This window comes from Camelus ferus, chromosome 25 (genome assembly GCF_009834535.1).
Source record: "Camelus ferus isolate YT-003-E chromosome 25, BCGSAC_Cfer_1.0, whole genome shotgun sequence".
Classification (NCBI taxonomy): domain Eukaryota; kingdom Metazoa; phylum Chordata; class Mammalia; order Artiodactyla; family Camelidae; genus Camelus; species Camelus ferus.
In genome coordinates this window covers 28569977-28594933 of record NC_045720.1, presented here as the reverse complement: position 1 = coordinate 28594933, position 24957 = coordinate 28569977, and positions in this window count along the sequence as shown.

Below are 24957 nucleotides of genomic sequence, written 5' to 3'. Positions count from 1 at the left end.
CTCCCTCCCTGTCCCCTCCCTGTTCACTAGGAAAGGACACAAGAACAGCTCCCACACGGGCCTAGGAACAGGCCCTGAGGAGGCCTGCCCCTCCTCAGAGCTAGCAGAGCAGGGGGTCCCGCAGGGGGCCCGCAGGGGTGGAGGGTCTGCAGCTTCCCAGGGGCCTCCAGGCAGGCAGGCTCCACTCACCTTCTTGGGAGAGACCGCTGGACCCTCACCCAGTGATTTCCCACCAGGGCCCTGGGGGAGCAAGTGCCCACACTTCACCTTCCCAGGGCACCTGCGGGCAGCACACAAACAACCGGCCGTGCAGCTAATGCCCGCGGACTGGCACTCAGCCTTGCAGGACAGGCCCATGGCTCTTCAGTGACCTCAGCCCCAGGGAATGTGGGGAAATTCAGCAGGAGGCAGGGCTGACAGACAGGCCTGAAGGAGAGGTCAGTGCAGGCTGGGGCGGCCACAGGGTCAGCTGAGGTGTGGCTCGGTGTTACTGTACCCCAGGGGGTCAGGGCAACCTGTCAAGCCCATGGGAGGTGGCCCAGCGTGTGGTCTGGGGGCCCTGGCGCACTTGAAGATGTGCTGGCAGCTGCCCGGAGAAGCCTGAATCGTTTTCAGGTTGTTTTCAAGGCTTCCTTGTGCAGCTGCTGGGCCCTGCCTGCTCCCTCCGGAGAGACAGAGCTTCAGGAGGAGGCCCAGAGCCTTTCCCCAGGGCCCCACATGGCAGCCCTGGAGCCGGAGCCGGAGGCCTGGTCTCCCTGGAGTCCCCCGCACCAGGCATGCCCCTGCCAGCCTCCTTTCCAGAATTCATTTTTCTGCCTTCCCCTGCTGGGGTGAATAAGAGGCCCACTGAAGGTTGCCAGATTGAACAAATGAAAATTATGTGATGGCCAGTTCAATTTGAATTTCAGATAAATGACAGATAATTTTTTTATTATAAGTATGTCCCATGCAATATTTGGAACATGCTTTTATATTAAACAAACTATTTGTTGTTTTATCTGGAATTCAAATGGAACAGGCCATCTTGTATTTTATCTGGCAACCCTGGCCCCACCTCATTCTTTAAATTCTCAGAATGTCCCTCTTCTCAGCTTCTTATCTGTGGGGAGATACTCGAACATCAGGGCACATGCAAGGCATTTGTATTTTTCATGTTACTGTGGATATGACTCTGGTTTTAAAACTCTGGAACACTACAGATGCTTGCAAATATTTCTTAAACGGAACTGTTTTATTAACTATCTATTCACAGTCATCTGTTGTTATAAAAACCTCCAGTGGATAATTTCTTTTCCTTTACTTTTCTTTCTTATTTTTGTTACCCTTGTGTGTTTTGGAAATATCCTTCTAGTTTATAGGAAACCACCTTATTCTTACCTTATTATCAATGCTGTTGAAGGAAAATATTCTTTACCTTTCTCTTCTCTTCCTTTTAAGAAAAGCCCAGCTACCACCATGTACCCTATTTCCCTTTGGAAACGGAAGCTGCTAGACAGGTCCCAGCTTTCTCGAGAGTGGGGCTCACTGGTAAATGACAGAGCCCTGATGGATGGACACTCTTGAAATTATGCCCTTGACTTGGACTGTGTGAGGCTCAAGGCCTAATCCTATGGGCCCAGGCCACAGGGGATCTCCAGGTGGGTATGCTTGGGGCTGTGGACATGTGTCCCATCTATTTCTGTCTCTTTCTGCTCCTCTTCCCACCTCCCCACCCCCACCCCCAAGGTATTAGAAATAGCAATGTTCCCACGTCCAAGGTCACAGGAGTAGGATGTGGCCAAGGCTTCCCCAGGGCAGGCACAGAGGTCCTGGGTGTCAGCTTCTGGATGTGTGGCAGGGACCTGAACCACTTTCCAAGTGCACCTCAATGTGGAAAGTCTCCCCTGGCAGCCGCCTCATCCCTCCAAGGCCCCAGTGTTCCTCCAGATCACTTGGGAAGAAACCTTGGGAACATCCCGCCCTCTCTGAGCAGCACCTGGCAAGGGCCCAGCTTGGGGCCCTCCCTGGCTCACAGGGGATCCAGCCTCTGCCCAGCCTGCTGCGTCCTCTGACGCAGGCTGTCCTCAGCCACACCAGGCAGAGCCTCCTGGGCTGGCCCTGCAGCGCCCCAGCTGCAAATTCTCCCCTCCCTCCTCCCTCTTGCCTCCTCCCACGCCTCCCTCTCAGGATTCCCAAGGACTTTGTCAGGGTGCCCCATGCCAACATCACACCCACTGTGGCTCAGAGTGTGAGACAATGTACATGCCACCCAGGGGCGGCTCTGGCGAGCTCCCAGGTTGACAGAAGGGCAATGGCTTAGTAGCACTCACCCACCTGCCCTGAACCCTGGCTGGAGGCTTTCCTTCCATCTCTCATCATCTTCTTCCATCTCTTAGGAAGCACAGTGGCTAAGCTCTCAGTCTCAGATTAAAATGGCTGCGTTCTAATCCTGCCTCTCTTGCCTACTAGGTTAAATTACCTAACCTCTCTGTGCCTCAGTTTTCTCATCTGTGAAAGGGAGCCGATCATCCCTCTCTCCTAAGGCTATTGTGAGGATTAAATGAGGCAATGCACGTGAGGAGCTTAGAAAACTTCCTGGCACACGGTGAATGCCTACCAAACGTTATTCGTTGGCTATAATCTAGACTTGCCAGGTGTCCTCTGTGGTCACACTGACTGACGCTCGTTCTCACTCTCTGCTCGTGGGTCCCCTTGGAGAAAAATCTCCAAGCACCTGCACAGTAAATTTCTCTTGTGCTTTGTGGTCACATTTGCATGAATCTTTTGTGCATTTTTTTGTTTGTTTAACATTTTTTATTGATTTATAATAATTTTACAATGCTGTGTCAAATTCCAGTGTAGAGCACAATTTTTCAGTTATACATGAACATATATATATATTTGCATGAATGCCTTGAATGCTCTACCTGGTAAAATTCCACATTAGATGTCCATCCTCCCCAAGGTAGATGCCAGGAACTCAATTTCCCAGCCTGCCTCGCATGACCTAGGCTCCACCAATCAGATGCCTTCACGTGAGAGCTTGAGGAAGCAGGAGACTCCTTCAGGCACCTCAGAGGCAAATGACTCTCCTCCAGGCTTCCCTACGCTCCTCTCTAGAGGCTGGTATGGCTTGAGAAGAAGATATGTTGGAGTCCTAAGCTTTAGTACCCCAGAAGGTGACCTTTGTCAGAAATAGTCTTTCCAGAGATAATCAAGTTAATAAAGTTAATAATCAAGCCATTAGGGTGGATTCTAATTCAGTATGATTGGTGTCTTTATAAAAAGGGGAAATTTGGACACACAGGGAGAACACCACATGAAGATGCAGGCAGAAACTGAGGTGATGCAGCGATAAGCCAAGGAAAACCAGAGATGACCAGCACCCCCCAGAAGCTAGGAGGGAGGCCTGCATCAGATTCTCCCTCAGCCCTCACAGCCCTCACAGCCTCTCAGAGGGAACCAGCCCTGCCAAGACCTTGATCTTGGATTTCTAACCTCTAGAACCATGAGAAGATGCATCTGCTGCTTAAGCCAACCCCAGTTTGTGGCACTTTGCTACGGCAGCCCTGGGAAATGAACACAGAGGGGAAACTCCTGTGTTTTTGCATCAAATGTAAGCTCTGGGAGCAGGAAACTTTGTCTGTCTTATTTTCTGGCACATAAATGGTGCCCAGAAATAAATGTTCAGTAAATGAGTGTGTTCTTCACAGTTCACAGCACAGGGCGCACAGGACAGAGAAAGGGCCTGCACTCTAAGACTGGCCACTTCTCATCCATCACCATGGACCTTGGCCATGGCTGGAGGCTGCGGGTGGCTCTCAGGCCTGACTGGCGGCTGAAGAGACCTTAGAAATCCTACTCCAACTCTTTCATTTTAAAACACAAAGCCCACGAGGCCCGGCGAAGGTTTAAGTAACTCCCTGACAGGTTCCTTTCCATGGCATGGCGCAGCCACCACAGTGAGCTCAGAGCTCGGCTGGAGGATGCACCAGCTCTGACCCCTTCCGTCTGTCTTCCATGCCGTCCTGCCTCCCCAAGGGTTTCCTCCTTTCTTTCCTTTTTTTTTCCCATGCATAGCAGGGTCACACCAAGGGGGCACTTCCTGGCAGGGAGTGCCTTTGAGTTCTGAAGAGAAGTGATCATTATGCCTGTGGTCAATACAGTGGCTCTTGTTATGTACTACCAGGCCTGATTTTTGGGGGGCCTAGTCCAATTTCTCTGTGGCAATGGCCTGGGGGGACGGGGGAAGGGTCTGCAAAACAGAGCTAACTCATCTAAGTATGGTTAGGTAGGGATCTCTCATTTGGCTATGAATGTGAGTGTGTGCATCTGAGTGCATGGTGTGCACATGAGAGAGAGTGTGTGTGTGTGAGTGTGTGTGTGTGTGTGTGTGTGTGTGTGTGTGTGTGTGTGTGTGTGTGTGTGTTGGTGGTGGACCTAGGGAGTCTCTTCCCAGAGGAAGAAGAGGCAGCTGCCCATGTCCTGTGGAGCTGAGCAGCCTGCCCCAGCGCCTCCATCTTCATGTACAGACCAGCGCACAGTGAGGACTGAAGTCACCCAGATGGGTCACCAGGAGTCCACAGAGCCCTGCCCAGCAGGGTTCAGCCTACAGGCCACACCCAGGCCAGTCTGGGAATGGGCCTCCTTTGTGTTAGGAAACGTGAGCCTCCTGGATTGCACACGGGGCTGGGCGTGTCCCTCACAGAGAGCCCTTTGTGCCTGGGAGGGGGTTGGCCCCGTTTGTTCTGGCGGAAGTCCAGGCACTGCCTACCTGCAGCCACCCCACCCCGGGGCTCCCCGCCTTTCCTCTCCAGCAGGCACCTCCCTTCCTCATGGGGTGCAGCCACCCTACTGAGGGCAGAGCACTTGGGAGGAGGCCTAGTCTTTGCCAGAAGGGTGACCCTGAAAGCCCCTGGCGAGAGACCAGGGTGACTCCAAGGACAGCTGTCCTGGAGAGGAGAGGGCTCTGGGGCTGCACCGCGCAGTCTGACAGTGGAGCCGATGACAGGCCCACCCTGGGGCACTCGGGCCCTGAGAGCTCTGAGGCAGAAAGCCCTTCCTGGCCATCCTGCCTTGGGCAGGGTGGACGACTGTCTAATCTGGCTTGTTGGTGGGGAGACACTATCACTGAAGGTCCACAATTAAAATTACAATCGTTCATGTTCCTTTAAAAATTAAATTAAAAGAAAAAAACCCACGAGAAATCTCATGCTTGTCAGAGCCTTCCTCCCCCGCTGTCAGGCTTCCATTATGAATCCCTGGCATCTTCTGCTGAGAGTTAATTACATGTTGTATGAAAGATACAGGGCTTCCTTTTACATTTTTTCCTCCTTGATGGGTCCTGACCCTTTTGGCTGCCTTCCTCTGCTTCCTCCCAGTGCTACAGGAAAGAAGGTCACGCTGGGAGGAGGAGCTGGCCTGACCTCCTGCCCTGCGCTCCCCAGAGCCCGGCCTCAGCCTGGCTGCTCAAGGCCTCCCTGAGCTAGTGAGCTGGCAATGGCCCTACCCATCCAGGTCTCATTTCAGACCGCTGGGCTATCCAGCTCCTGCCAGGGCTCTGGGGATTATGACAAAGCACACATGGAAGGTGTTATTAAAAGGTGCCCCACACTTCGCCTACCTCTTTCACCCTCTCCCTCCCCAACAGCGGGGGGGGGGGGGGGGCAGGGCGCCATGCTCCCTGAAGCCATCCATGTGAGGGCACAGAAAAGTATATGGCCCTTTCCAGGAAGCTAGGTGCAGGGTTTCACCACTGCTGTTCTTGGTTCTTTTTTCTGATTGCTCCCACACGTAGCTGTCTTCATTCTTGGGCTATTTAATTCTCAGGCTGGCTCATGTTTTCTCCTAGGAGGCTCTGACCAACTCCGGAAGCAACAAGTGTGGACTAATACCTTGAGCTACTACCTCTTTGCGGTGCTGAGTTTCACTTACTGATGAGATGGCTAATTGCACAGCTGTTGGGCCCCCTCCAAACATGCTTACAGCTCCCCTCGGTCTTGACAAGTCACAGCACCTGGAAGGGATTTCTCAGCCAGCCCCTGCCCGGAGCCAACACACACCTCAAAGTGGAGAACTTTCTACTGTCCTCCAATATCACTCCCTGAAACCTGTCAATAAAGGAAATCTCAACTGTAAATCAACTACTTTTCAATTTAAAAATTAAAGAAAAAAAAAGGAAACCTCAGGTTGTGAGTTAAAAGCAATCATGTCTAACTACTCAACCATAAAAAAAGAATGAAATAATGCCGTTTGCAGCAACATGGATGGACCGAGAGATTATCATACTAAGTAAGTCAGGCAGAGAAAGACAAATATCATATGCTATCACTTACATGTGGAATCTAAAAAATGATACAAACTAACATATTTACAAAACAGAAACAGACTCACTGACAGAAAACAAAACTATGGTTACCAAAGAGGGAAGCAGGTGGGAGAGGGATAAATTAGGAGTTTGGGATTAACAGGTACAACCTATTACATATAAAACAGAAACAAGGTCCTACTGTACAGCATAGGGAACTATAGTCAATATCTTATAATAACCTATAATGAAAAAGAATATATATGTATAACTGAATCACTATGCTGTACATCAGAAACTAATACAACATTGTAAATCAACTATACTTCAGCTAAAAAAATAATAGTTTAAAAAAGTAATCACATCTATAATCATGATTCTCAACTAACGGCATACGAAATACTCACTTGTCAATGGGGCAAAGCTTTCCTTGTGGTCTGACGGCCTCCTGCAATTACCTTTCTTAATTCCAATCTAGGAGTAGCGTCTGGGAATGTTAACTCATTTTAGGCATCAGGCTAACATCAAGTAAGAAACACTATCTGCTGTTACTGAATTTCAAAATAAAATACAATTATGAACCTCCTATTCTTTTGAATATTGTGTTTTGCAGCTTCCCGTCTAAGGCACAACCAAGAACAAGCTTTATAAAAAGAATAATTTCTCTGTTTATTTGGTTTATTTGAGCAAAAATGACTGGTGTGGCTAACCACACTGGATTACTGATGAGTGGGTTGTCCACAGCCTCTAAGGCAAGGGGAATTCAAACTCACGTGTGCAGAGCCAGTGAGAATGCAAATTCCTGGGCCCCGTATCCAGGGATCCTGATTTAGTAGGCCCGAGGTGGGGCCTAGAATTCTGCATTTTAAAATAAGCAACATGGGTAACTCTGAGGCAAGTAGCAATCCAACTACACGCTGGAAAACTCTAGAGGGGTTACGGCTGTGCCTTATAAACCCAGAAATCAGCTGGACACCCTGCAGCTGCTACTCTCCTCCCAGCTAGAACTTTCCTGGAATGTATATTCCAGGAAACTATTTATATGTCTATTTTTAAAAGAACATTAAGGTTTTTTTCCTCCTTGGTGATAAAGCTAATGCAGAGAATGTATATAATGCCATAATAATAATTTTTTAAAAATCACCCATAATCCTGTCACAAGAAGAGGGGAGACTGTTTACATTACATTGATTTTTTTCTTCCTTATATATATTTTTATAAAGTTGGCAATATACTGAATATATTATTTCATTTCATCTTTTCCCATATTACTAATTTTTTTTCTGGAAATATCATTTCTAAAGGCTACATAACACCACCCCCTCTTTTAGATGTGGCTTATTTTAATAACCATCCCTAACTGTGGACGTTGAAGTTGTTTCTAATAATTCACTATTATAAACAATATTGAGATGAACCTCTCTGTGCACAAAGTGTTAGCAGCACTTTTGATGACTTCCTACAGCTGGAGTCCTAGTAATGAATCACTGGATTAAAGGACACGAATGCTTTGAGGCTCCGTAGATAGACTGCCAACTTGCTCTCCCAATTTGCCCCCTCCCCGGCACAGAGAGCAATGCCCGTGTTGACTGAGTGGCAGCCGCAGCCTGTCTGTCAAAGGTATTGCTCTCTCCATATGTTATAGGTTGAATTGTTTTCCCTAAAAAAAGATACTGTGAAATCCTGGCCCCCTAGTACCTGTGAATACGACCTTATTTGGAAACAGGGTCTTTGTAGGTGTAATTGAGTTAAGAAGAGGCCAGAAGGGTGGGCCCTTAGCCAATATGACTGGGGTCCTTGTAACAAGGAGATTGCCATATAAAGTCACAGACACACAGGGAGAATGCCATGTGCTAATAGAGGCAGAGACTGGAGTGCTGTAGTGGCAAGCCAAGGAATGCCAAGGATTGCCAGATATCTGAAGCTAGGAAGCTAGGAAGAGACCAGGAGGGAGTCTACCCCACGTCTCAGAAGAAGCATGGCCCTGCTGATACCCTTGTTTCAAACCTCTAGCCTCCAGAACTCTGAGCAAATACATGTCTGTTGTTTTACCCAGGCTGTGGTGCTTGGTTATGCTGTCCTAGGAGACTAATACGCCATATGTTCCCTGGATTGGTGTCAGCTGGGCCAGAAAGTGATGCGGTGAGGTGCAAAGGACAGTTCTTACTTCCTCTCCAAAGGGTGGTCAGTGCAGAGATTAATCTACCCTTCCTGGGAACATTACCTGTCCCCATTCACAGGAGCAAAAGTCCAGGGCCTGGCAGGAGCCCCAGGCCCCAACATCCATTAGCACAGGGTCTGACGTAGTGTTTTCCCTTGGGATCACACCTCATATGGTAGAGGGGCACACAAAATAGAAACTTTGCATTTTTCTTCAAACTCTTGCATTTAACTCAATGGGATAAGTATTTATGAGGCTCTTTCAACATCTGCATTAAAGCCTCATTCAGCAGCTAAGACATGCCTAGTGCCTGGGCAAAGGTCATCTTTGTCACTGATTGGGCCTCAGACTGATGCATTATTAGGCTTCTCTCAGGCCCTAAACCCACGACTGGTTGGCAGATTATGCTGATCTTAAATTCCTTACTTCTCCTGGAGATGTTGGCCTTTTCTCCAATGGCTTCAGAAAAAAAGCTCGGTGCTCTCCCAGTTTGACCTTCCTGACCCTGCACGGAACCTAGACCTAAAGAACCCCTCATGGACAGACCGTATACTTAAGGATGTTGTTATCCCAACAATTAGTCCAAAACGTTTTAAGCTACGCTTTACTGAGTGCCCACTGGGTGTCACTTCCTTCCTCTGGTCCTCACAAGAGCCCTAAGAGGTAAGTCTAAGGATCTCTATTTTACAGGGAAAGAAACCAAGGCAGACAGATCAGCAGGTGGCCCAGGGCAGCAGAGCTCAGACAGCAGAGCAGCAAAACCAGAGATGGAGCCAAGATTTTTCTAACAGAGTCCCCCGCTCTCTGTTCCACTATGTGGTCAAAGACAACGAGAGAAGGTTAGCTTCTCAGTGGAGTGATAAACGCTATCAAGGGATGCCAGATGTTTTGAGGAGTTTGTGCCAAAATTTTTGAGGCAGATATTCCTAGTTCAGCTCAGTTTCATCTCCAACATTTCTGGCATCCATAGTAATATAGAATTTTGTTACATGACCCCTGAAAATAGTCTAATCTCTGCTAATTCATTTCCTAATTTTGTATTTCGGTTTCAATATACCTGTTCCCAAGAAGTTGCAAGGAAAATGAGCCCTATAAAAGAACCACATATTTAATGATCTGTTTTGCAAAAAGTTTCGTGAAGGGATGCAGCCCCTGATTTATTTTTTGTATGCATGTAGATTTACATGTGACAGACATGTTAGCTTCGTGGGGTCCACCTGTGTTCCTGGGTGTGCATGTTCATGAGATGGGCTGGCCAGCTTTAGTGAAGTACTTTTAGGTTCCATCGACCTTCTGCTCTAGTTCCAACTTCTAAGGGAAGGGGTGAAGACTCTTCCTGCTGAACAGCTGCCAGGACTCAATCAAGATAACAAGCCGGGGTCCCAAAGGCTTGGCTGAACCATCAGGCAAAGAGCAGACTGGGTCAAAATCCAGGATGAGGCTCTCGTGGAAGCAGACACAGCAAACAGAATGTGCCACTGGACACAAAAGAGGCCTCTCAGGCCAAGCGTGGGGCAAAGGAGGACAGAGTTGACAGCTAATTCACTTCCCCATGAGTTCCTTCAAGAGGGAGCTGCAAAGATGCAACTCTGGGCCTCCCAGTAGGCTTCCGGGTAGAGAGGAAGCCGAAGACAGCAAAACCTCCTAGGCCAAACAAAGCATGATAAGGGTTACAGTGCAGGTGCCAAGGCCACAAGCACTCAGATGGTGGGATGGGAGAAAAAAGTTTCATGGAGACCGTGGCAACTGTCTCTATGACAGAGACAGGAGAAATCAGAATTTGAAACAGTGGTAGAGGCAGCCTCTACCAAGAGAGTTCTCAGCATGAAAAAAAAAAGTGGAAGTTGGGGGTTGCAGTGTTTGTGGTTTAAGTATCCGGCCACAGCCATCCTCCTGCACCTGGCCTTAGCTCCCAGGATAACCCCCACTGGTCCAGCCCACCAACTTCCCCGAAGGGCAACCACACAGGGCCCAAGACCTTCCGATCCTAGCTAACACTTTCCATACCAACCCCCTGCCAGAATGTCTGCCCTGTGATGTCACAGGGCCCCTGCACCTTGTCTCATCTCAGCAAATTAGACCCCTCAGTGTCCCCAAAGCTATCATTTTTAACTCTGCTACAGAGGCCTGGAGGACAGGGCTTCCCAGAAGTCTGGCTCAATGCTATTTTGAGCTGGGTGGGATTGGCAGAAATGAGACACCCATCCACACACTTGGGAGAAGGCTGCCGGAGGGGAAGGAGGCTCTTTCTCTGCCTAAGTTTGAATGAGGGTCATACAGGACAAGAGGCAGCTCACGTGGTCTTGTGAGGCGGTACTGACAACAGCTCTGCACGGACCTGGATGGGCTTTGTTCACCCATCTGTTGTGCTACTTCTGCCTGCAGGATGAGACAGAACACCCCCTCCCTGGGCTGGCATTGCGTGTTGAGCCATGGCTTTGGAAAGAACAGCAAGTCAAATCCCGGAAAGAGACTGAGAATGAATTCCAGCTGGAGGCCCACCAAAGGCAGTTGTGTCTTGCTCATCCTGGGGGGTCACGGGCTGGTAGGGTGAAGCGGGATGGAATGGGAGGGGAGGAAACCCAGGCGCCTGTGGAGGTTTGCTGCCTTTCTGTCTCCTTGGCTCTCCTCTCCCTTCCTTCCTGTTTGACAAGGGCAGGGAAAACTGTCAGGGTTAAAGAAGCTTCTAGATGCTACTTAGGTTACTGCAGGTGGGCGCTTTTTAAAGGGCCTTTTACCCTTCTGGACCATCCTAGAACCACAGGATGCAGCCTCTCAAAGTGGTTACTGAACACCGACAGAGGCAGACCATAGTGCCCAGAGACTCCCGCCTCTTACCCAGAGGAAGAAGCCCAGACTTCTTCACAACCGTCTCATTCCTTCTTGCAGCGAATCCATTTCTTACCTCAAGGGACTTTGGCCTAAATTCTTAGGTAGTATTAAACTCACCTCTCCAAGGACTGCAGTTTTATCTTTGGCATGTTCTTTAAATTCTTCTTCCCTCTTTTTATGCTTCCTTCCTGCTTCCTACCTTCTCTCCCCTCACCTTCACTGGACAGCAACCCACCCTCCGTTTACTCAGACTCTTAAATTTTTGGACTCTTGGATATACATCCTCTTTGGCGGGGGGGGTGAGGTGGGGGAGCATCCATCCCACCGCGGTCGGCGGAGGCAGTTAGGTTAAGGTTAAGCCAATGCATTTCTTCAGGTCTAACCCCAAGCAGGCAGGGCCAGCCCTCCAGGCTTGGCAGAATTGTTCCCATCAAAGGGATCTGGGTCGCGTTATCCAGACACTAAAGTTCCCTAGTGGCCTGGGGCCGAGTGTGTCCACCGGTAGTTCTTCTCCTCCCCCAGAAACGTGGCCTGGGGCCTTTCCCAGCAAGGGCTTCTCCCTCCCCCACCCCGCCGCAAGCCACCCACCCGGCGCCGGCTCCAGCACGTGGCTCTAGGGCGCAGGTTTCCTCCCGCCCCAGCAGCTCTGCAGGGTGGTTTTCACCCTCTCTTTCCCCCCCTACCCTCCGTGACTTCTTGTAAAGAGCTCCGCCCGTCCCCACCCACCGCCGCCCTCCCGCGGCTGCCAGACCCGGGCCGCCCCCCCCACCGCCTCCCCCGGAGGCAGTGCTTTCTCCCCGCCCCTGGCAGCGGGCTCGGCTACGGAAACTGTTGACTCAGAGGGTGGCCAGGCGGCCAGCTTCTGATGTCAGCTTGGAGTTGGGCCAGAGAGCGGAGGAGCGGGGGGAGGAGGATGCAGGAGGCGGGCGGGGGCGGGAGGCGCCAGGAGCGCGGGAGGAGCCCGGCGCGGGGCCCCGACTAGGGCCGGCCCGGGGGGCGACCGGCCGCGGCGGGGGGCTGCGCTCGGCGTCCCGGCTCGATGCTGCGCGCTCGGCGGCTGCGGCTGCCCGGGCGCCCGTGAGTCACGGTGCGTCACCGGAGCAGATGCCCGGGGCGGCTGGAGGCTCCCGGGCTCCCGCTGACTCATCAGAAAACCCTGCCGCACAGCCCGGGAGGCGGGGGGCGGGGCGGGGAGCGAGGGAACGGCCCCGGCGGCCGCCGAGGTCGTTTCAGGCGCTTGGAGCCGGAAAACCCCAAAAAGGCGGCGGCGGCGGGGGCGCTGGGGTTGGCACGGCTGGGGAGAGCAGGGACAGCTGGCAGCTGCTGGGGTCACCTGCGGTGCGGGCCAGCGTCGAGCTGCAAAAGGAGGGGACAAGTGCCCCACCGCCAGCAGCCGGCGAGCCTCGTCCGGGCACACTCCCCTTCCGAGATCTTGCTGACCCCAGCGGGGGGGGGAGTCCTCCTCACCATGTAGCTCACGGGAGAAGGCGGTTCTGAGGCAACTGCACTGGCTTCAGTGGTGCCCCTCCCTTTAAGACTGGGTTGTCTGTGGGAAAAGACCAGCATCCAGGGCCTCAATGCTCTCATCCTTGGCCTCACAATTTCTACCCCGTCCCTCCCCAGAGGAAGCTACTCTGGTGCTGTGGACACCATGTGCTGGGTCAAAGCCTGGCCCCAGCTCTTTCCTGTCACTGCCGGCTAACCACAAGGTCCCTGGCACTCAGGAAATGGAGCAGAGGGTCCAGGGAAGTATCAGGAAGGGCCATGAGCAAAGAGGATTTATCTGTGTGACTGTCCACCCTGTCCTGGAACAGGGACACATCTGTTCTGTAGCATTCAGGAAATGTGTGGGGCTCCTCCATTCGAGGTGCCCCCCACCCCCAGTGACAGGCTGGGGAGGAAGAGGACACAGAAGTCTGATCCTACCTCAGCCTCGGGTGGTGGAGGGGTATGAGACACAACCCTGGGCACACCTTGAGCAGCGACAGAATGGGAAGTGGGGGTAAAGGTGCTTACGGGATCCCTACGTGGAGGCTTCCTGGTGGAGCTGTCATTAGGGCAGGGACCTTGAAGAGGAATGATTTGAACAGATGGGGAAAGGACATTCCAGACGGAAACAAATGCCTGGAACCAAAATCTAGAGGGGGAAAAGAGCAGGGTGAGTTCTGGGAACAGCAAGCAATCCAGTTGGACTGGAAGAGCCAAGGCTCACAGAAGCATCAAGGGCCTGGCCCCATGCAGATCTCAGAAGTAGGCACAGTGGCCCAGAGGGACCTGGAGCCATGGGGTTCTGTCCTTTGCCCCTGGGCATCGAGTCATGCCAGTTCCCAGACAATGGATTCTTTCCAAGAATTCCACAGTCCTGCTTTGTCACAGCTGCCGGAGCCTTCCTGCCTTGGATGGCTTTCATTAGTTGGTATCTAATGCAAATTCTCTTCTGTTCAGATTTTAAATACTTTCCTGTTCTGTCCTTTGATCACTGTCTGTTTGTACTGATCTCCCTCGGTGTTTCTCAACCCCTACAGCACCGTGGAATTACCTGGGAGTGCTTTAGAAAACAAAAATGTTGAAGCTTGGGCCCTTCTCCCAGAAGTGTTGATTTCACCCATCTATGGTGGAGCCCCAGCATCAGCATTCTTGCAATCGGCAGCCAGGGATGAGAACCACTAATGCAGATGGTCACCACTGACAGTGTCCAGCTGAGGCCCACCCTCGGAGTCAGGCCTCCTGACTTTCAGACTTCCCAACTCCAACAACCCCTGAGAGCTGCCCTGGCAGGTCTCCAGGAGCAGTTGGACTCCCTCAGGCTGGATTTGAAACGTGGTTCCCAGACATACACTCTGCCGCTGAGGCCAAAGTTTCCAACAGGAAGGGAGGGTGAGGCTTCTGTTTGTTTCCCAAGAGCCAACTGGCCTTTCAAGCCAGTGATAACCACCACAAACCTCCCTAGCAGGAGAGCCAGGAGTCAGTAGGAACAGCAGCTGTTTCCCATCGACAACGCCTACCTGGAAGGGGCCCTAGGTGACACTGTCTCCTGCAACACTGGTTCTGAGAGGTGGAGGACCCAGCTAAGGACAGACTGGGGACCAGGGCAACAGGTCCTCTGATTTCATATAGGCAAAAAGGAGGTGATGATTCCTGCCCAGAGGTCCTTATGAAGGCCTTGAGATAAATCACCCCAGCATGGCGGTAGTTTTCAGCAAGCATTCTCTTCTTCCTATTTTGCTAGTAACCCCTTCAACTGATTTAGGGAAAATCTCCACGTCTGGGTCTCACAGCTCTCTTAGCACTTGTCCACCTCTGCCTCCTCAGTCTACAGGCTTTGGAAACCATTTCCGACACCGAGTGTAGGGAAGGTCAGGCTGAGGAGCTTTGGCAGTGGCCTCCCTGCTGCAAGGAAAATGATACGGATTAACAAGGGGGTGACCAGCAGTCCTCTCCCAGGATGGAGAAGCAGAAATATGATCTTGAGCCTGAGGAGGATCTAGAGCTATAGGAAGAATTTCCTGACAAGTGTCAACATTGCCTAAAGGGCCCATGAGAGTCTGTGAAAGCTGGATATTCACTCTGGGCACCTGAACCTGTCACCAGCAAACAATGTTGCGTTCCCATTTGACAGCTGAGAAAACAGGCTGAATGGTATTAAATAATTTGGTGAAGCAGCCACAGCCAGCAAGTGGCACAGCAGGATCTCCAGGAGCAGTTGCACTGAGAAGACCAGCAGTTAAAAGTAGTGGGGCAAACCCTCCCCGCCTTTTGAGTCTAAGATCCTGGGATTTTGCGTTTTTCATCTCAAGCCTTGCTGGCAATCAGAGCCCTAGAACGCTACACTTAATCCTAGGTTTCGGCCATTAAACCCAAGGAGAAAGTGTGTCACTGAAATGCTCGCACACTCTTCACCCTCTGAATCCCCATCACGTAAGAGGAAATTCTATGAAGGGTAACAAGTGTTTATTTTAAGGTCTTCCCTGGCCAAAATGAGGGCAAGCAAGACATTATCGAAGGTCTTGGGAAATGCGGTAGACACACCTCGAGATGGCCCTTTCTTGGATTTAGGAGTGGGTAATTCTGCTCTCCTTTGGAGTTCTCTACAGCACCTCTCCTTGTGGCGTCACAAGCTTCCTGGTGCGAAAATCTGCAAGCCTACTGGGAGGTCGGCATTCCTTTTCCCATTTCATAGATTAGGAAACTGAGGCTGGAATTCGACGGTGGCTAGATCTGACTGCTTAAACTCCTTCCCCCCATCTCGGAGGTAGGCCCGACCACCTACTGCAGACAGGACTGGGAACCTGGCCCTCCCAGGCCAGACTCTCCCCGCAGCAGGGCGACCCGGGGCGCGGCGGGGCAGAAAAGCTGAAGGAACGGTCCTGGCACGCGCGCACAAGCCGAGGCCCAGGGCAGGGCCCAGAGGGCGGGGAGGAGCCCATTTCCCTTCCCCCTACCCTGGGAACCCGGCGCTGGGGGAGGGGACGGCCGCCGCCCTCCCCATCCGCCCCGGCCGCCAGGTGCCCAGAAACTCAGCCTCCCCCTTCCGCCCCCGCGCCTGTTCCCGGCGCAGCCCGTGTCTCGCCGGTCACGTCTCCCCATCCGGCTCCAAAGTACAAGTCAGCCGCGGCCCGGCCAACCACCGCGGAAGGGCGGGGGCAGGGGGAGGGCGGCGCCGGGGACGGAGCGGGGCAGGCGGCCCGGACGGGCGGGACCGCGCGCTCAGCCCCTCCTCCCTCCCTCGCGGCGCGGGCAGGTCTGCGAGGAGCCCGGCCCCGCCCGCCGCGCCCGGGTCGGCCCCAGCCCACGGGGCGAGGCGCGAGCGAGGTCGTAGCACCCCAGTCGCCGTCCCTGCCCGGGGCTCCGCGTGCGGGAGGCGGGGCGAGGAGAGGCCCGGCGGGGGATGCCGGGAGGCCTCGCCCCCGAGCGGCGCTCGGGCCGGTGTTGCTGGGGAGAAAAGCGTCGCCACGGCCCCGCCCCGAGCCTCGCGGCGCCCTCTGCTGGCGAGGCCTCAGAACTTCACGGAGACTCCACCCTCGCTTACAGCGACCACTGGACTGCGGAGTCTGGGAAGGGTTCTGGTCTGGTTTGTAGCAATTACCGTTTAATTAAAGATCACCATTCTCTTAAAAAACGAAACAAGACAAAAAACCTAATTCAAAAATGAGTCCTGAGCATTGCAGGAAAATTTGGAAATGTGGAGAATAAAAAAAGAAAAACTTATTCATAATGCCTGTATCTAGACATAAACACTCCTAGAATTTTATTGTTTGCCCTTTCAGTGCTTCATATCTGCAAATCTACTGTGTGTGCATTCCTTATAGAATTTTAAAAATACGATACTGTCAGCTCTGTAAACGCATAGATCTTGTTTCAGTTACTATTCCATCGTCAGTTTCTAGAACACTGTTTAGCAATGTTCTGGATGCTCAAAAACCATTTGTTGTTCCTACCAACGTGGAATCGTGGTTTTCACATTGTCAAGATCGTCATTTCTAGCATGCTAAATTTTCTTGCATGCTCCCCTAAGTATGTAAAAGATTGATGGTAAAATGGCCCACCAGCCCCCTTCTAGAATCTGAAGGAATGTATTTGGAATTCAGAACAATTCACAGTACACATAGAAGGTAACACCACTACCACCACCACTGGCCTCAGGGTCTGCAACAACACCCTGTAATCAAACACACTGCATTCCTGCAGCAAAATGTACTACTATCCACACCAAGCAGGAGAAATAAACACTATTAAACAGCTTCATGTCCGTTCAGTCAGGTTTTGAGACCAAATGAGTTTTCAGCAACCTGCACAAAAACCTTTTGTGGTTGCCTTTTTCCTTTCTGGATTCACTTCCAGGGCTATGCTTGTCCCAGTGGACTCCACCTGGGGATTTTTGAAAGAGAATAGCCCAACTCCCCACTAAACACCCCCAACCACCTAGAGCACCACTGCGACCAAAAAGGGACCACGGTGACCTCTCCAGCCGGGCCCGGGAACCGGGGCACCCTTCCAGCTAACAGTCCTTAGCTGTGCCATTCCCAGGTGCATAGGGCCAAAGGCACCCTCTGAGCTGCGCCTCTCTCTGAACTCTAGACTGAATGCCTAGCCTCCTTCTGACATTCCCACTTTAGTCTCACCTCAGTTTCACTTCTAATGCAGTATATCCAACACCACACTCACCACCCTCCCCTCAATACCTGGTCCTCTTCTCTTGTGACCCAGCCCACCATCCATCCAGTTACACAAGGCAGAAATTCAAAGGCATCTTCCACCTCCTCCTTCTCCATTCTTATCCAACTCATAACCTCTTGCCCATTTACCTCTGAAATGGCCTTCCACTCCATCACCACCACCTGGTCACACTGCCAGAGCCTTAGCCAGGCTGCCACTTCCAATTCTCACCCTTTCTCCACAATGAAGCCAGACAAATCCCTTTGAAACACAGACTCAGTTACATCACACACACACACACACACACACACACACACACACACACACACACACACACACACAAACCCAGGACCACCAGGAGCAGCTGCCCAGCTTTATGGCTTCACGTAGGATTTCTGCAAAATAGTTTGACAGCTCTGAAACACACCCAACCCCTAGCTATAAACAGTAATGCCTCCCCCATATTTCTTGGGATAAAAATAGAAATATATAAAAAGGCCTGCAGAGCCATGCCTGGGCTGCCCCTGTCCTGCATGTGCTTGTGCTATGAGTCTCTTCCCTCCAGGAGCACTGGCCTTTTTCTCAGACTTTTGAATATCCATCCCCTGCCCTTTGTACCTGCTGTACCCCTTGCCTGGAACATTCTCCCTCCATCTGTTCCCCTACTCAACTCCCACTCTTCATTCACATCTCAGTGCAACTATCCTTTCACCAGGAACTCTTCCTGACCCAGACTAGTGCCCCATCATGTGCTCTTAGCACCAGTGCTGCTCCTTCAAAGCCTCGACTCTTTTGTAGTCCTACAGGTATTTGTTGGTTCGATCCATGCCAGCTTCCCTCAGGACGCTGTCGTGTCTGCTTTGCCCATCATGATCTTCCCAGCACCTGGCCCAGTGCCTGGCATGAAGTAAGTGCTTCAGAAATACGTGTTCCATGAATCCTCTGCCTTGTGTGCTCACCCATCTGGGGACAAGCCCAGGAGAACCAGAAGCACAGAAAGGAGGGGGCGTCTGTGAGTTCATTCATCCACCCAACAAAGAGCATCTGTTATGCACCAGGCTCTGGGGATATGAGATGATACAGCCGTGCCCTCAAGAGCTGCTGAAAGATGGCAGACTGAGAAACCAGCTAACTGATGACTGCCTTCAAGATCTCAACTTCTAAGTCACAAGAACTGACCCATGGATCTAGCAAAGCCACAGCTACACAGGGAATGTTCCCCAGAGATAAAAAAAATCCCTTCTTTGAACCTGATCCAGTCAACTAGAGTCCTTCTTCTCTCAGCCAACCAGTCATAATTGTTCCCTGCTTTTGGAGCCTGCCTCCACCACCTGATGCTACAAAAAGCCCATCCTGACCCTCAAAGACTGAGAAGCTCTAAAGTCTTGCCTGGTCTGTGAGTTCACTGGATGCATCAAGCTAAGTAAACTTGGCTTTGTGTGGCCATAGGCATGTCATTGGTGGGCCTGACATCCCAACTTGAAAGAGTTCAAAACCCATCTGGAAAAAGCCACACTCAAAAGTTTAACCACTACGTTCCTTCAGCATCCAGGACTTCTAGTCTTCAGTTATATTGTCTCACACCCAGGAACAAGGGTCCCCCTTGGGCTTAGAGTTGTCATGGTAACTTGTCATTAGGCTCAGCTCCAGCGGTTGTCATGGTTACTGGAAAACTGTACTTTGGGATTTGCAGTGGTAAAAGCTGTTGCTGATGGGGGGGGGGCGATTATATAGAGGAGGGGAGGGAAAGTGAGGCAGAATCCTCTCTTTCTCCTGGCTTCTCACCACCTCAAAACCTACGTAAGTGATGCAAAGGACAGACAGGCGGAGGCTTGTGTGTCGTTCAGAAACATGATAGAATCTAAGGGTTTAATACTAAGTGAAAGCTAAGTACACTGAAAAACAATTGCTGCAACTTCGAGCATTATGAGTAAAGGTAATCCACGTGCACCATCTAGTGGCGAGATCTGCCACTGCCGCCCACTCCTTGAGCTTTTCTTGAGTGTCAGCCAGCCTCGTGAGATGTTGGCATCAACAGGGAAGCCAGCCACCTGCATCTGGGCCCTTGCCAGAAAACGCATTTTGAGCTTCATTGCCCTGGTACTGTTATCTTCATTGTAGAAGGAAAGCCTTACTTATATCCTGTGGATGCTTTGGATTTTGTTGACATTTTAAAAACTTGAATTAAGTGTTTCCTTTTTAACCCTGGCTGCTAGGAACCCCAGAGGCAAAATGGGGTCAGACTTTCACAGGACCTTATGATAATCACTTTTGGACTAACTTTACCTTACCTTAATATTAGAAAATATTTTTTCTAATATTTGAAGTTGTTTTCCACTTTACTGCCATTTTCTTATCTAGTTTCTGAAAGGTATTTCAAAGAATTTTTGGAAGGAGTAAGTCATCAGTAATTCCAGTCTCCATTACAAAGCCATTTTATTCAGGTGTCATCAGGAGTGAGAGGGTTCAGAACCCCAGGGAGATTCAAGGAGCAGGAGTCCAGGAAATATAATGGCAAACCCATATGGAAACTTTATTATATGCTGACCAGTTTCCAAGCACTTTAAATGTTAAAACTCATTGAATTCTTAAAATCCTATTTTTTTTATAGGTGAAAAAATGAAGCTCAGAGTCTGAGGGCACTTTGTTACACAGACAGAAGAGGTAACTAAAGCTCAGAGAGGTTAAATAACTCATCCAAGGTCACACAGCTAGTAGGTGGTAGACATGGAGTTAGGAAGCCCAAGTCTATGTCCTTAACCACTAGGCTCTGCTGCTGCTTCATGAACTCTGAGTGGGGCATCAGATGACAGAATAGGGGAGTCTCTGTTTCAAGCTGGAAGAGGAACTCACCGGCAGACACAGCTGGGGAGCTCTGTAACACAGAACCACCTGCGGTTGCTTGGTGTGTATTTGGAGTTGTGTGGATACTACACAGTTGACTCCTGCCCAGCACAGCATCCTGGACGAGGGATATGGGGGACCTGAAGGGTCAGACCACTTACAGTAGCAGTCCTAAAGATCAAGTGGGGGCTGGCCTGTCTCTCAGAATCCAAAGGTCAGTTGGAAGGTTCTAAGAGGCCTGCCACATGGGCTGGGATTTGGGGCTATTTTGTTTACTGTTTTCCCAGTGCTAGAATAGCACCTGGCCTCGAAGTATCAAAACATATTTGTTGGAGAATAAATGAACAATCGAATGAATGAATGAACGATAAAGCTGAACTCTTCTTCAGCTGTTGCTGTGAAGGAGCCACACTCTCTGAGAGGAGCTGAGGGATCTCACAGGATGAGTTGCAACGAGACTTACGTTTTGAAGGCTGACCTGAGCCTAGAAAGCACAGATCCCAGACAGAATTGTGAAGGGAAATTTTAAAACCAACTAGTGATTTAATCAGAAACAAACGCTTGCTCTGTATCCATTAAGGATGGTGGCCCAAGGAGAGACCCTGATAGCAGAGAGACTAGTTAGAAACCACTGAAATAGTCCAGGTTAGGAGAGAGGAGGCAAGGCTCTGGAACCAGGTCTTTGGCCACCTCTGTTAGGACAGTTTGGTGCTGCAGACCTTCTGGGTCACACAGTGTGGGTAGTCAGCAGGCTGAAGCCAGGGGGGGTGAGTGAGGTACAGGGAAGTGGGTGGTGGCCTTCTGAGCTCCTGGTCTGGCGGCTGAGTTTTGGGAAGAGGTTAAAATGTTGAAAATTAAAAGGGGCCACTCAGTAAGTCAAAGACAAATATCATATGATAAAGCTTATATGTGGAATCTAGAAAACTGAGACAAATGAACTCATTTACAAAACAAACAGATTCACAGACATAGAAAACAAACTTACGGTTACCAAAGGGGAAGGTGGGGGAAGGATAAACTGGGAGTTTGGGATTAGCAGATACAAACTACGACATACAGAATAGACAAACAAGGTCTTACTGTGTAGTACAGGGAACTATACTCAATATCTTGTAATAACCTATAATGAAAGAGTGTGTGTGTGTGTGTGTGTGTGTAGTGTGTAGTGTGTATAACTGTATGCTGTAGACCAGAAGCTAACACAATACTATAAATCAACTGTTATGCAATAATAAAAAGAAATTTTTAAAAGGTGGGGGAGCACTCAGGATGAGGGAACTGGTTCTCGGACATGCTGTCAGTTACAGTTGCCCTCTGAGCTGGGCCTGAACTCAGGCGCACCCACTCCCGCTAGAGAACCATCTGGAGGGTGGCAGTCGCCAAATCCCTTTGGAAGGTAGTTTGAACCTGCCATTTCCAGGCACTGCAGGTGTACTCGAGGGCTCACCTGAGGGAAGCGACTTCAGACGGTCTCCCTGTATGTTGTCCACTGTCACAGTGCACCTGCAGGACCTGAAGGCCGTTCACTGCACTATTTGAAATAAAAGTTTCAAAATGATTGGAATGGGTTTAACAAGCTCTTCATGTGTTGTTTATGTTCTTGTAGAATTAGAAAAAGAGAAAACAAACTTTGAAAATGCTCTCGCTGCCTTTATTTCTGTTGAGAATTTAACAGTAAGAGAGACGACTTTAAGAGGAGAGGTTTAAGTCATAGACAAGAAGTAGCTAAAGCTGAGGGGCATTACTGAGCAGTAGAAAGTATAAATTTGCCTTAAGTGCATTAAGACTGGTTTGTAGCAAAAGCTCAGAGTACTGACTGCTGCATCAATCACAACTTAAAAGCACCCCACTAAGCTTAAAAAAGAACAATTTTAGATAAATGCAGAAATTAAAATTCTATTCTATTATTGGTATGTGTACCAACAATCCATAAAAATATGAAACTTTAGAGTGGACTCAAGTCAAATGTTAAAATGACCATTCCTGTGAATTTTTACATTCTGGATGCCAGAATATCTTTAAAATTCCTCCCAATTTTAGCTCCATGAGACACATGGAATGACAGTGTGAATGGTCACCCCCAATGTAAAACATCTCTTAATTTGACTCTGTGGCATATATTAAGAGGTACATTTACATCAGTGGACTGGAAACACGATTCTTCCTGAGCTCAAATAATTTATAAAGGTGAAAATTCACAAGGATGGAAAAATCAGAAGAAAAGAGGGAAAAAATAGAAGCTGGAAAGTGGACAGATTGGTAAATTATTTAGCAGCTGCAGGAGAGTGCCAAGCAGCAAGGAAAACAGAAAACTCAAATTCTAAAAGGTGCAGAGAAATTTGCAGCAGTTCCAACATCTGGATGTAGGGGCAACATAAGGATATTCTCTAAGTCTAAGCAGCCAATCTCCAGATCTTCTTTTCTATGCTAAACAGTTGGGCAAGGGTCCTCTCTCATTTGGCAAGACTGAAGATTTACTCTCAAGAGGGTAAACAGGCCTCTGGAATGGCCACTGAGCATCACTGAGGGCAAGGGTACTCTACTGCATGCACACTGAATACAGAAATCCAACCCTCTCACCCAAGATGTCTCCTACAGTGCTAGCAGATGGCCTATTATCCCCCAAGCAGCAGATATGAAAAGCATTCACTGAGACAGGGTAAGGACTTCCAAATATGTTAACAGGTTCCCCAACTGGTCCACTAGGACAGAGCACACTCAGTTGACAAACTGCAATCATGCACTCAAGCTTCCTATTAGCTCTTTAGTCTCCCACTCAGACACAAAGGTTATCACACATTTGAGGAATGACTCTAATAATGAAAGATACAGACAAAACAGAAACTTAGGGGAAAAAAAAAAAATACTATCTAGGACTGGGGAAAGGATTGGCTGGGGGAACTTCCAAAACGCTTTCTTGGAGATAAGATAGTGCACTCTTCCTTAGCTTGTACAAGTTGCAGAGGTAAAAAATAGACTTGGAATGTGGAGCTGAGAAAATCTCCCATAAAGTAATTGAGAAACAGAAAATAGATTGGAGGAAATCAATGGAATTCAAATAATTAAAATCTCAATTTTAGCCCAGGAGTGCCCCCCTTCCTCTGCATACTAAAAACTTCAGTGGTGACAAAGTTGCAGGCACAGGCACACAGGATGTAGTCTGGCACGATCTTTTAGGAAAAGCTTTAACTGGAATCTAGGGCTAAATTTAACCAGCGTTAAGAGCCTACTAGTTTACCGCAGGGCCTTCTTTTTGCACTCTCATGCAACCCCTGTATTGCCAAATGTACAATCACTTCATCTGTTAGTCAACTGTAGACTAGCTTTTCAACCTCTCATAATTAATGCAGTGCTAATCTTCTCACTAAACCATCAACCATGAAGAGTTTTGACAGGCATAAGCAGTACTACAGTAGATGTGACATCATTTAAAATGGAATTCCTGAAGTCAAATTTAGGTCAAGAAATTCAGGAGTAAGAAAGATGGTGCTTACCTGCTCCAAGACAACACACAAAATGACCATGTTGAGTAGATTAAGTTTTCTATTCACTGCCATTAAAAAAAAAAAAAAACACGTAAGTTTGCCCAGTCCCAGCTTCCAATAGGAAAAACCCAAATTCTTAAAACTGTTAACACTGAAGTCCAAGCGCTTTGAGTCTGGAATGGGTTTGTGTTTCTCTGTATTCCTATCTGGGGGACGATATGTAAGATACATGCAGCTCCCACAATTAATCAAAGGAAAACAAAATTCCTATCTTTAGGAATAGGTAACAGCCACTCTTCGGAAATCTTTTCAGGTTAGCTTTTACTTCCCAAGTGGATGACTGTACATCACTAGAGCTTCTTCAAACTTAAGACATAAAATGCTCCCATTTCTAGACCTTCCTCTGCCTCGAATTAGCAACACAAAGAGCTAAAAAACAATCCAATCCAAACTGTAGTTGACTAATTGATTCCAGTTCCAGCAGTTTGGAAAGGGTTCCAGAAATCATAGCTGTGAATTACGCTACAAAAATACAGCCATCCTAAAGCTGGTAGCTTATTGCTTTAAGCAGGTAGAGACGAGAACTATTTTTTGTTTCTTACCTCTAGGCCAGGTTTATTCCCACGAAATCCTGCATCCATACATACTATACCACACTTCCATCCTTACTTCAAGGTGGACAAGGCAGGGATTAAAGTATTTGCAGGATTTATTCACAACTTGAATGTAGAAGACTAATTTTTTTTTCTGATTTTTGATTTGAAGCCAATTAACCAAGCATTCTTTACTACATTATGGTCCAGTTGCTATTAACTCCAGTGAGGAAATGGAGAGTAACTCCCTAACAACAAAGAGAACTGTGGCTTTTTTTAACCCAGTATTTGCACTGAATGGTACCAGTGCACACCTTCAGTTGGAATATCTAGCTTAATTTATACAGAACTATTTCATTTAAGTCTAAGTTTAAAATTGTTAGGAAGCTGGTGAATTACCGTGTCTAGAAAACACGGCCTTAGAAAAATCTTTGCACTCACATATATATTGGACTTTATCAAAGCCTTCAGGGTTCCATTATGTAATACCCAGAATCATTTTACCAGATTCACTTTGTTATGTTAAAAAAGATTCTGAAAGAATGCAGGTTAATATACAAAAAGTTGTGTGTAAAATTACAACTCTTTCATGACACAAAG